The 12,571-nt window shown below is 35.9% G+C and overlaps 1 non-coding gene across 1 annotated transcript; it reads left to right on the top strand.

The window, feature by feature from the left end:
* The first annotated feature begins 11,637 nt into the window (after positions 1-11,637).
* On the top strand, positions 11,638-11,801 carry LOC148952061 (U1 spliceosomal RNA). Its single transcript, XR_016141820.1, has one exon. It is a non-coding gene; the product is annotated as a U1 spliceosomal RNA (small nuclear RNA).
* Positions 11,802-12,571: the final 770 nt, after the last annotated feature.

The raw sequence follows: 12,571 nt of genomic DNA, 5'->3' as shown, positions 1-12,571 counted from the left end.
GGAAAAACTGTATACAGTGTTTGCCGCCGCTGCTGTTGCAGGTTAGGTTAGGTTTGAGCATTTAAGTTAATTCATGAAAGGTTGGGTTAGGTTGGAACATTTAAGTTAGTTCATGAAAGGTTAGGTTAGGTTAGAGCATTTAAGTTAATTTATCAGGTTTGGTTTGGGTTAGGTTAATTTATCCAGACCAAGTTGGTTGCGATAGTCTACACATTCAACCCGGTCTGAAATTCAATAGTGGCCGTGGGGGAGTACATTTAAACCATTATCGAGCACAAAAACTTTGTCGGTTAAACACGACATGGCATTCTTTTCCACACTAAGAGTATAACTTTTATACTGCAGAGAGTGAATTGCAAGCACTTGTGCTCTCGGTACTAGACTACTTTCTACACAGGTTCTGTAGACACTCATGTTGAAATTTCTTTACAAAATGTGTAGGCATCCCTTTACACGCCTGTTTTACATCTTTATTGTGAGCTTCTATGCAATAAACTTTAGGACCCCGGAACACCCCATTGGATATCAAATCGCTCCCCGTCTCTGATTTTAACATGAGTAGCTGATTGGGGGCCTGACGTTTCACCAACTCAGGGTAGAGGGATGCATTCCAGTTAGTGAAATCTATCCGCGAGTTGATGTGTTCCTCATTTTCTAAATCATTTAAGAGATCCCCGGTTTTTACTTTTAACAGCAGAGAATCTGTTTCCCCACAATAAACTTGAACCTCCCCCTCCCTTGGCCATTGTACCTTGCACACATTGTAAAAGAACAAAAACATGAGTTTTTTGGAAATTTCCAGTACTGAACTACCTCCCGCTATATTTTTGTTCAGCACCACATTTCTCTTTTTCCTGTGTAGAAGAACCATGCTTGCCTCTATGCTCGTGAACGATGTAAAATTGGAGTCTGCAATAATTCGTGCACATTCTTGAGGGTCAGTCACTACGTCACAGCGAAATCTGTTCCGTCGCTTTCAAACATTTTGCCAAACGCTGATTTTAAAATGAGCTTGTACATTTCCTTTTCTACTTTACTGTTTGCCCGAGACTGTATATTGACAAAGAAGTCAATAGGGCTTTCTAAGTAAGGTTTTTGAGTAAATTGTAATAACCTCTGCGTATTCGTAGTCTTGAATTTTCTGTTCGCCATCAAGTACAAAACCATATGGAAAATTACGAAATTCTCTCTAGAGTCTCAGTGCATAATCAGTTTCTAATTTGAGGAGTTTCAGAGCATCCCCATATCCTCATCTGGTTATCGATTGTATGGACTTAGTGAGTCCTTTGTCACTGGTCGATTGATACAGGGGCAAACAAAATCCTTGACTGAATCATGAAGTACCAGTGGAATTTGACCGTCAATTTCAAAGAACCATCCTTGCGGCCAATTTTCCTTGACGGTTTGAATGTCGAAGATCTCACAAAGGATTGTCAAGTCATTTATAGTTTCCATACCGCAAAGAGTAGTGAGATATTGCCGAGTGATACAATGAGTTCATGTAAGGAAAACTGCATTTGACTTTACACCAGTATCTTGCCCGCTTGGATCTGTTGTCAAAACGCGATCCCCATGAAAAACATACCCCCCCCTCATTGATCTTTCTACAAAAAGGTGTCTATAAACATCTTTGATCAACCCAATTTCCTCCTTACAAATCTTCAAAGTCAAGTCCATCACCAAATTTGGTGTGGAGAAATAGTAACCTATATCTAGTCCAAACTCTTAATAGATTTGGTCTTTGTTTTTACAGACAATATGTAACAGAGTTAAAACATCACTGGCCAAGTAGAGTCTACAATAATACAACCCATTTTTACAATTACCCTTAGCCAATAACCTCTTCGCACATTCGTATTCCTCGGCAGTGCATTCACTGTTGGTGAGTGAATTATAGAAAGCTTCAATTGGAGGTAGTTTTTCCTCACTTAAGGTAGCGCCAGAACAGTAATAGTCGTATGCATATACACCTTTACAGGTGAATAGGTCATACATTTTACAGTCTGGAAAGTGCTGTTAAAGCAAAGGAAAACTATCAAAATTGTCACTTTTCTGCACTTGAATCAATTGACTCAATGCCTTGGGCGAAAAACTAAAAGAATCTAAAAACCTGATTTCATTCCAACACGTATGCCCATTATTCACTACCTGCCATTTCAACTCGAGAAGCACTAACTTCTCGGCTGATTTGGGTATGATGTTATAGGTAAATGAATTTTTTACCTATGGACTATCTACTTCCCCTTTCTCCCTATGCATACGTGGCAAAGCCGGTAAAATGAATTTTAAATCATAATTTGCGTTGTGAATGAAAACCGATATAAAACACTGCTGACTTGCATTCACATTGCACGTTTGATGTGCTGCCTCTCTAAAATTACTACCCCCTGATGATATTTCCTGCCACAAATGATTGTGGTCTCTGACTTTCCCCTTCCTCCCTCTTTTCTTTTCTCCCTAGTCCCTTTCCCCTTAGTCCCCTCTTCAAATTCCCCCTTACAAACCCAGCATATTTTTGATTTTTTATCGCTAGACGATCCTCTGCAGACAAAAACATTGGATAATGGGTATTTCTCAGATGAGAAATAGCTCCATTTGCAGTGCCAATTAATTTGGTCAGTGCCTTGATCATGCACTCGTCCTCATCCAACGTTTTATCATTTTAAAAGCTAGCCTTAGGTTCATTGTATAAATCGGGATCAAAAGATCTTGTTATAAGCTTTTATCCGTCATAATTTGAATAATACAAAATGATAATTTCAAGTAGCTGATGAATCAATATAGATCAAGGCAAGCCCAAGTTCAGATTTAACGATTACATTAATATAGAAAAAGATTTATTTTGTAGGCTGAAACGGAAAGCCTGTGCTTCGAAGGTTGACATAAGAGGGCCCTTCCTCTGAAGTCATTGTTTTAGTGCTTCCTCTTCGATGTCAAAGAAAATGTCCTATTTAAGTCTTTGAGATCTTTGGGATGCTAACATCGACACGTCATAACATCTAAAAAATTTTAAGATGTTAGGAGGTGTCGATCTTAGCATCTCAAAGATCTCAAAGACTTAAATCGGAAATTTTCTTGGACATTGAGGAAGAAGCACTAAAACAATGACTTCGGAGGAAGAGCCCTCCTATGTCAACCTTCGTACAAGTCTGTTATTTTCATGATTTTCTGGAACATGCGATAAAATGGGAACCGTTATGTCTCGCATCTCTTATTGATTGCCCCAAAATCTTGGCAAGTTTTAATTGAAAGTTGTCAACAATATTATGCAAATTAGAATCCACATGTGTAAACGATAAAAAGTATAATCTCTGTCCTTCAAATTGAGTTGGGATTAAAAATATCTAGCGAAAAAATATCTTTTAATATCTCTGACACAATTTTATAGTGTTGAAAAATACTGAAAAGAAAAGGCCTAAAAAAGTTGGAAGAAATAGGTAGATATTTCTATAACCATGTAGAAAGTAGAGGTAAAATGCTTACATTTCCAAATTCCGGCTGCACTTGGGTGCCAGATGGTCTTGGTAGCGCGTGTTGGAGGGCAACCTCATGACCTTGAGTAGACGGGACAGGTCTTGAAAACTCGGGCAACGCATGTTGAGGGGCAACCTCATGCCCTTCTATAGGCGGTCCTGTGGCAGTGAAAGCAGCCATCCACTCTCTTTTTGGTTTTCGGCCTGGCTGTATTGTTGCCTGCACAGATGAAACTGGGACAGGCAGTGTAAAGCTGGAGGGCATTGGACAGCAGCCATATTGTATAACTTACGCCCTCAAAGGGGTTTTATCTTGGACTGTAGCTCTCTTTTCAGAAGGAGTCGGGCATTTGTCGGAATCATCCTTAAAAAAAAATTAATATAAAAAAAACGATTCCCCTTTTTACAGAAGAAAAATTAGTACCCCCGCTCCTGACCAGAATTTATTGTCAGGCATAATTTTGTCTAGAAAGCATTTGTCTCAAAGAAGCCCCTCTCCCCTTTTCAGCAAGGCAAAAAGTAAAAATTTGCGACAGTTAGAAATTCTCCTATTTTTACCATTTAGAGAAAAAATTAAAAACACTCCGTGTTGGAAATAAACCCGAAAAGCATAGAAATCCTATTTTTACCATTTAGAAAATAAAATAACATATAATTTAAAGCAAAAAAGATCCAAAGTGTGTTTAAAGTTTAAAAAAAACTAGAATTATACTTTAGGGCCAAAAGCTTCATCAAATCCAGGCCAATGATTTAAAATATGGATTTCAAAATAGTCAATCATAAATATGGTATAATTAAAAGCTAACCATACAATAAACTTCAGGGTTATATATAGGAAAGTGAATTTATTTCGTCAAATCTGTGTCTACATAAATGACACGCTGGCGAGCACAAGCAACAATCTCTTTGCAGTTCACGCGAAGAAACAGTTTGTTTTCACCTTACAACGAAGTTGCTAGGAGCGAGGCATTGCCCCTTCCCCCCTCCCCCATATAAACACTGAGTACTCAAAATGGAAGCCATTACATTTTCTATATTAAAATATTTACCCTAACTGTCACCTCTCCCCCTTGCAATTTATAAGATATACAGCTAAATTGTCTGAAAAAAGCGTCTTTTTGTGTAATCATTTTGCTTGGTTAATCTCACGAATTGACGCGAGCTATTTGTGTAATTGACTAACACAGGATAAGCATTTGACAGTATTCGAGCTTTATTTCATTTTTTAAGGCTTTATTTCATAGCTTTATTTCATTTTTCAAGGTTAATTTAGACGAGGTTACGTGCGCGCACGTAACCTCGTCTAAATTAACCTTAAAAATGAAATATTTTCATATTTTCTTGAATGAAATGTCTTCTTTGTGTATCCAAGAGGTGAATTCAAGAAAGAGTTTGTTACTTACTTACTTACCTACTTACAATTTTTTCATAATGACATAATGACATATCCAACAACGGATGTTGATAAATAGTTTATTCATTCTGATACCTAGATTTTGTCAATGTTACCTCATGTGTCTGACAATAGATGTATGCAAATTCCTTTTCTCAAATCTCCGATGTTTTAATATACATTCTAAACTGTTGATATGCTAGATTACTCTAAAAATAATGAAAATATAACAATGTAATGCATAATATATTTTTAATGAAATAATGCTATGTAGAATATTAATACAAAATTATGTTATGACACATAGTCATACACACGTTCACTCTTAAACATCCAGAAACGATGGTCCCATGATATGAAATAGTTTTTACCATGTCTAATGCATTTATCACGATCAGGTATGACCTTAGGTATCCAGTGCGCGAAGAACCTGATCTCGTCTTCAGGACGATGATAAACCCCTTCAAATTTAGGACACTTAAATTCGTCTAGATTGAAAAGTGGAATCCTAGGGTCACACTTTTGAATTAAAACTTTATCTGTAGGTACATTACCCTTTAAATAGAGTGCTTCAACCCCGAAAAAGCTGCAAATTTCACTGACTTCCTCCTGGACATTTCTCAGTTCCTGACCTCTATTATTAAGTGGTGTAACCACTCTCTCGTAGAATCCCAGTCTGTTTATACGATGTAATGTAGTACTCTACAAGCTTTTATCATACTCATACATGTTGTAGTTCACTATCCAATGATAACAGTCAATTTCTTCAAGTTCCATTGACAATAATAAAAATGCACATTCAAATATAACACCACAAGATGATTTTTTCAAACCTATAAATTCTGTGTCATAGAGTCCTATCATCTTGGAAGGTATTAATGTACTTGTTAAGAAGAGAAATACATCATCAAACTTTTATACCTTCGCTCAAGGTCGAATGGAGTTATGGCTAAGAGGGATAACTCCTAAAAGCATCTGAATTCATTTTGGGGAGGAGTCATAAAACCCTTAGAATACATTGCGGGGAGGAGTCATAGAACTCTCGGTATCTCTTGCATGCAAATGAAGTCTGGAAATTACATTTTTTTTTTTTATTTCTATATTGTGTATCCAAGAGGTGAATTCAAGAAAGATATTTTGTCATTTTAAGATATGTACAAAAGAAAAAGATAAAAAATAAATATAGTTGAATAATTTCGAAATTTAAAAAAAATAGTTTGTTTTATGAAAAAAAAAATTGAATTAGAACCATCAGTCCTCATCATTATGAGTATCCAAAACTGGACTTAAGTTTCACATTTGAACTATAGAATTGTATTTTCCATAATTTTCTTACAAGAAACTAGAGTTTACGGTCAAAAAACCCTTATTAGCTCAGATTTTAAGGAAATAGTTTTATTTTTCGATCCAAAAATAGACTTAAGTTTCACATTTGAACCAGAGAATTGTATTTTCCATAATTTTCTTACAAAAAACTAGTTTACGGTCGAAAACCCTTAATAGCTCAGATTCTACGGAAATAGTGTGTCTGACAATAGATGTACGCAAATTCCTTTTCTTACATCTCTGATGTTTTAATGGACATTCTAAACGCTTGATATGCTAGCTTACTCTAAAAAATAATGAACACATAACAATATAATATTTTTAATGAAATAATGTTATGTAGAATATTAATACAAAAATATATTATGATACATTATTAATATCAATGATTAACTTTGGACATTTTGAAATTAAGAGAATGTAACTGTGACAAGATAAAGCACAACAAAACACTACTGAAATATTCCAACTCTTGCATTTCAATGAAAGAAATTCAAAATGAACTATGAAAATCAATAGAATGTAACTGTGACAAGGTAAAGCACAACAAAACACTACTGAAATATTCGAACTTTTACATTTCACGACAGAAATTCAATATGAACTTCGAAAAATCATCAGAATGTAACTGTGACAAGGTAAAGCACAACAAGTCACTACTTAAATATTCCAAGTATTGCATTTCGCGATAGTAATTCAAAATGAACTTGGAAAAATCATGAGAATGTAGCTTTGACAAGGTAAACCACGACAAGACACTACTGAAATATTCCAATTATTGCATTTCACGAAAGAAATTCAAAATGAACTTTGAAAAATTAAGAGAATGTAACTGTGACAAGGTAAAGCACAACAAAACACTGCTAAAATATTCCAACTCTTGCTTTTCAATGAAGGAAATTCAAAATGAACTATGAAAATAACAGAATGTAACTGTGACAAGGTAAAGCACAACAAAACACTACTGAAATATTCCAATTCTTGCATTTCGCGAAAGAAATTTAAAATGAACTTTGAAAAATTAAGAGAATGTAACTGTGACAAGGTAAAGCACAACAAAACACTATTGAAATATTCCAACTCTTGCATTTCAACAAAAGAAATTCAAAATAAATTATGAAAATCAATAGAATGTAACTGTGACAAGGTAAAGCACAACAAAACACTACTGAAATATTCCAACTCTTGCATTTCATGACAGAAATTCAAAATGAACTTTGAAAAATCATGAGAATGTAGCTGTGACAAGGTAAACCATGACAAGTCACTACTGAAATATTCCAATTCTTGCATTTCACGAAAGAAATTCAAAATGAACTTTGAAAAATTAAGAAAATGTAACTGTGACAAGGTAAAGCACAACAAAACACTACTTAAATATTCAAACTCTTGCATTTCAATTAAATAAATTAAAAATTAAATATTAAAATCAACAGAATGTATCTGTGACAATGTAAACCACAACAAAACACTACTGAAATATTCCAACTCTTGCATTTCACGAAAGAAATTCAAAATGAACTTCGCAAAAATCAAGAGAATGTAACTGTGACAAGGTAAAGCGCAACAAGTCACTACTGAAATATTCTAACTCTTGCATTTCACGACAGAAATTCAAAATGAACTTTGAAAAATCATGAGAATGTAGCTGTGACAAGGTAAACCACGACAAGACACTACTGAAATATTCCAATTCTTGCATTTCACGAAAGAAATCCAAAATGAACTTTGAAAAATTAAGAGAATGTACCTGTGACAAGGTAAAGCACAACAAAACACTACTGAAATATTCCAACTCTTGCATTTCAATGAAAGAAATTCAAAATGAACTATGAAAATCAACAGAATGTAACTGTTACAAGGTAAAGCAAAACAAAACACTACTGAAATATTCCAACTCTTGCATTTCACGACAGAAATTCAAAATGAACTTCGAAAAATCAAGAGAATGTAACTGTGACAAGGTAAAGCACAACAAAACACTACTAAAATATTCCAAGTCTTGCATTCCAATGAAAGAAATTCAAAATGAACTATGAAAATCAACAGAATGTAACTGTGACAAGGTAAAGCACAACAAAACACTACTGAAATATTCCAACTCTTGCATTTCAATGAAAGAAATTCAAAATGAACTTTCTGAGTATTTTTTGTTTTCCCTCCAAAATTGACCCCCCCCCTCCCCTGCCCTCAGAAATGGGGGAACAAAGGGCCTATGAGCCTTGCCCTTGAGGCGGATCCCATTTATTTTCGATTCTGAGCATTTTTGATTTTCCCTCCAAAATTGACCCCCCTGCTCCCCTGCCCTCAGAGATGGGGGAAGGAAGGGCCTCTGATCCTTGCCCTTGAAGCAGATCACGCTTTATTTTCGATTCTTAGTATTTTTGTTTTTCCCTCCAAAATTGACCTCCCCCCTTCCCTGCCCTCAGAAATGGGGAACGAAGGGCCACTGAGCCTTCCCCTGGAGGAAGATCCCCTTTTTTTTTTATTCTGTGCATTTTTTTTTTTCTCCCCAAAATTTACCCTCCCCCCCCACCCCTGTCCTGAGAAAAGGGGGGCCGAAGGGCCACTGAGCCATCCCCTTGAGGCAGATCCCATTTATTTTCGATTCTGAGTATTTTTGATTTCCCCTCCAAAATTGACCCCCCCCCCCTCCCCTGCCCTCAGAAATGGGTGAACCAAGGGCCTCTGAGCCTTGCCCTTGAGGCAGATCACATTTATTTTCGATTCTGAGCATTTTTGATTTTCCCTCCAAAATTGACCCCCCCCCCCTCCCCTTCCCTCAGAAATGGAGGAAGGAGGGGCCTCTGAGCCTTGCCCTTGAGGCAGATCACATTTATTTTCGATTCTGAGCATTTTTGATTTTCTTTCCAAAATTGACCCCCGCCCCCTCCCCGGCCCGCAGAAAAGGGGGAACGAAGGGCCGCTGAGCCGTCCCCTTGAGGCAGATCCCATTCATTTTTGATTCTGAGTATTTTTGATTTTCCCTCCAAAATTGACCCCCCACCCCTGCCGTCAGAAATGGGGGAACAAAGGGCCACTGAGCCTTCCCCGTGAGGCAGATCCCATTTATTTTCGCTTCTGAGTATTTTTGATTTTCCCTCCAAAATTGACCCCCCCCTCTCCTGCCCTCAGAAATGGGGGAACGAAGGGAACGTTAAACTATTTTAAATTGACAACACTGTCCAAACATCACATATGTATTATACAGTACACAATCACCCCATCTCCCCCAAAACATTTTTCAGCCATTTCTTGTTAAATTTTTTTATTTCTAAACTATTTTAAATTGACAACACATTGAAGTATTTGCAAATGCTAAACTCTTTTCTTTTTTTCTCCACCTTAATAGGATCAAATTCGCGAATCCTACACTCCAATTCGCAAATCTCATTACCCCTTTTTAAATGTACCTGATTTTTAAGAATGTGCATTTGAACTCATGATGTACATTCATTGTGCAATTCTTATCAAAAACAGAAAAAAAAACCTGTCTGCTTAAAATTATATTATTATTACGACCATACTCTCAGAACATGTTTGACTACTTTTTATCATACCAGTTTTTTTAAGAATGTGCAAGTGAACTCATGACGTACATTCATTGTGCAATTGACAACAAAAACAGAAAAAAACCTGTTTGACCACATTATACACCGCCAAACAACCAGTCTGATAATCTGCCTTGGAAAACTGCCATGGAACGTAGAATAACATGGAGATTGCTATATGTCTAAGCAAAATGGTACTTAGATAACTACTACTATTGCTGGATTTGTTATCCTTACAGCTTAGCCACGTAATTTATTTAGGCTAAAAAGTAAAGGATAAAGCATTGCTCAAGGAATCTGAACAAAACTAGCACAAGTCCATATAGAATATTACTCCATAAGACATTGATCTTCTGCACTTGAAAAATTAAAAGATAGTACCATCTTGGAATGCAACTTCCCTCGTACTACTTTGTTTCTACTAAGTCTTTCTAGCTCAAGTCCATCTAATAGGACTTTTGTTTCATTTTCTATTGGTTTTGTACAGTTCAAAGCTTAGGGTTCTAATAAGTGTATACTCAAATTCTACTATAGAACTGGAATTATACTTGAAGACCATCTATTCTTCAATACAGTGTTCTGGCTTCATTGTTAGTAACAAGATGGATTATAGAATTAATCAAGTAAATGACAAATCGATAACGCCATATTTTTGCTAAAGAAATTGAGAAAACGAATTTCCCTCCCAGAATTATGAAGAATACTCTTCCCCTCCCCAGGGCCGTGTCCAGAATTTCGTTTGGAAGGGGGGGGGAGTATAAAATGGTTAAAAAAAACTCATCGAAAGTTTGTTTAAATGCATTGCGTTACATTTCAACGTATCAGACAAAAATATCAGGAGGGGGGAAACTGGATATTGCCTAGCCTGTTTAATTTTCGTGAATTGACGCCATTAATCGTCACTAGGACGACGGGACATTTTTCTTGTAATATTTGCTCGGCTCATTTTGAATCCAGTTTTTGTGTTCATGTTTAGAGCAAATTTAATAATATTCCAACATAACTTGCATTATTGTCAAGTAGGATATGTGACCTTTTGCGTTGACTTTTACGTTGGAAATTGAACTAAATCAAAATACACTATTTGTATCCAAGGTTGTCTAAATGGTGGAAATGTGATATTTACGGAAAAGTTAAGGAAGTTAAGTTGAAACTTGAATTTTTCTGGGAGGTTGCTCACATCCGTGTTTATCTTCGGAAGAAAAATCCTTCTTACGAAGGATTTTCATCATGTTTTGGTATTTTCCATTATGATTAACCTAACTTCACTTCTCGAGTGTGTATCATAAAACACACAACCCTTTTTTTTAAGTACCTCTTTTAAAAGTATCTTTTTTTATACACACGGTATCAAAACAATGACACTTTATTGGGTAAATAATTGCTTTCTTTGATTACAAATGATTGCAACAACAATTAGACTAATTCAAACTAGTTTCCAAGCTTTGAAAGCGCAGTGGTAAAGGCGGTGGTGCGGTTGCCATCCACATTATAAGCTAAATGGAGAAGAACCCTTTAAAGCCGAACTTTATTTTTTACAACAAAGATAAATCAGAAAAACGTTTGTTTTTTTATAAGGGGGGGGGGGGGGAACTCAGACATAAAGTGTAAACGTTTCAGCCTTGTTGATAGCAGAGTGAGAAACCTCTGATTTTCTTTTCTCAAAAAGGTAAACTGGGATTCAAAGGATTAAGACGTTTGCATATGAAAATGAAATGGGGCATTGCTATTTTCAAAAATAATTTAGAGATTTGATTCATTGATGTGAAATAGTTTTGTAAACCTGCATCTGTTTAATAAATTGGAGCTTCTGAGTGGCATTCAAATCGGATTTATTAAAGGCAACCGGATTTATGTCGAAAGATATTAGTAAAATGTTATATTTTAACAATACATACTTACCTGGCTGGGAAGCTGCCCTGATCATGAATGAGGCGCTCCAAGGGTAAGGCCTTTCGATTGCACTTTGGATTGGCTGACCCGTGTGATTACCCTAAATAGGGGTAACTCAACAGCGTAATTTTTGGTAATGCGGGACTGCATTCGCGTGGACCCATGTCCACACACTGAAAAGTTTTGTCCTTTGGGCCCCTTTAATATTTTACATATTTATTAGTTGAAATAAAAAAAGTATACAATTTGATGTTGTTAACACAATAATGGAACATGTAAAATTAATATCTTTGAAAATATTAATTTCTTGATAAACCTGCATGTTTGAAATATTACGGAATAATTGTGCGTAAAATCCCAAGTATATGTGAGAGTTGAGCGTATACTCTATAGACCTGATGCATTTTGTTTTTGAAAATACTCTGTAGTTACGAAATACTGATTTTTGAATTGAACTTGGAATCGAATCACATTGCTGAAATTTAGATTAAGTTACAAAGGCAAGTCTTAAACAATGAAATGCCCTTGGTCCCCACACATTTCATCAAGTCAGTTGCGTTGGCAACATATCGAACTAAAAACCCCTTCACTACCGCACAGTTTCTTGAAATATTCGAATGGGGGGGGGGTACCTTTGGCTACAGCAATTGATCGAATACTCAGTTACATTACAATTATTTTTGAACCTGATTACTGAATATTTATGTTGTTTTCTACGGATGTAGATTTAGTACCATGTCATTAAAGTTGCCCATAAATTGCTGCTCATTGAATATGTTTTCTCATCATATGATTTTTTTGCCCCTTTTTACTTGGTTGAACATTGAATTCCTTATTGCTTTCGAACCTTGCTAAAAAACCGATAAGGATTTACTTGGATTTATTTTTACATACTCAAGTCACCTCTAGCAATTTTCATAGCTCTGGCCAGGGTT

This window comes from Artemia sp. Qi Xiang Cuo, chromosome 5 (genome assembly GCF_049724085.1).
Source record: "Artemia sp. Qi Xiang Cuo chromosome 5, ASM4972408v1, whole genome shotgun sequence".
NCBI classification, from domain to species: domain Eukaryota; kingdom Metazoa; phylum Arthropoda; class Branchiopoda; order Anostraca; family Artemiidae; genus Artemia; species Artemia sp. Qi Xiang Cuo.
The sequence above is the reverse complement of the archived record's forward strand: the minus strand, read 5'-3'. Positions and strand labels throughout refer to the sequence as shown.